This window comes from Penaeus monodon, chromosome 25 (genome assembly GCF_015228065.2).
Source record: "Penaeus monodon isolate SGIC_2016 chromosome 25, NSTDA_Pmon_1, whole genome shotgun sequence".
NCBI lineage: Eukaryota > Metazoa > Arthropoda > Malacostraca > Decapoda > Penaeidae > Penaeus > Penaeus monodon.
Genome location: NC_051410.1, coordinates 19680562 through 19681462, shown reverse-complemented (window position 1 = coordinate 19681462; position 901 = coordinate 19680562). Strand labels below are relative to the sequence as shown.

The window sequence follows — 901 nt, the reverse complement described above, 5'->3', positions numbered from 1 at the left end:
TTACTGTATATACTGGAAAACTGCATGCCCATACACAAATGTACGCGCAGGCAACTGTACTATGTGCCTATACACAAGTGTACGCGCAGGCAACTGTACTATGTGCCTATACACAAGTGTACGCGCAGGAAACTGTACTATGTGCCTATACACAAGTGTACACGCAGGAAACTGTACTATGTGGCCTATACACAAGTGTACGCGCAGGAAACTGTACTATGTGCCTATACACAAGTGTACGGCAGGAAACTGTACTATGTGCCTATACACAAGTGTACGCGCAGGAAACTGTACTATGTGCCTATACACAAGTGTACGCGCAGGAAACTGTACTATGTGCCTATACACAAGTGTACGCGCAGGAAACTGTACTATGAACATATACAAGGGACTGGTGTTTAATATGTGAACAAGTATATGCTCAGTACAATACACTATCAAATATAATCACTTAGTATTACACATGGAGACTGACATTCAGTCATACCTTTGTATAATAGGATGTGTATGCAAACATGGACAACCCCCTAACATATACATGCATTACAAATATACAAGTATACTTTTAGAAATTCTAACAATTGTCTGCTTTACTGCAGATGAAATTTTTATCCTTGTTCATGGAATACTTTACTTCCTTTAGCATATACAATGTTTCCCTTATGGTCTATGGCTCGAATATGAAGCAAACTACACATGGACACTTTAAATGCAGACAACAGTTACCAAATGTATTCCATCATAAATGTATATACCTTAACCTAATTTTCCTTTTATAGGACAAAACACATTAACTCTAAAAGTAAATAAAGTAATCAGTTAACTGTAAAGTGACATCACAAACACTAATGTATAATTTGCATAGGTCTGAAAATGGGCCTTTCTCTGGCTTGCATATTAG

The 901-nt window shown here is 37.5% G+C and overlaps 1 protein-coding gene across 1 annotated transcript in view; it reads right to left on the bottom strand.

Moving 5' to 3' along the window:
• The window catches only part of LOC119589106 (profilin-like), a 12197-nt gene that overhangs the window by 2478 nt on the left and 8818 nt on the right, over positions 1-901 (bottom strand). The gene's annotated exons all lie outside the window — the stretch shown is intronic.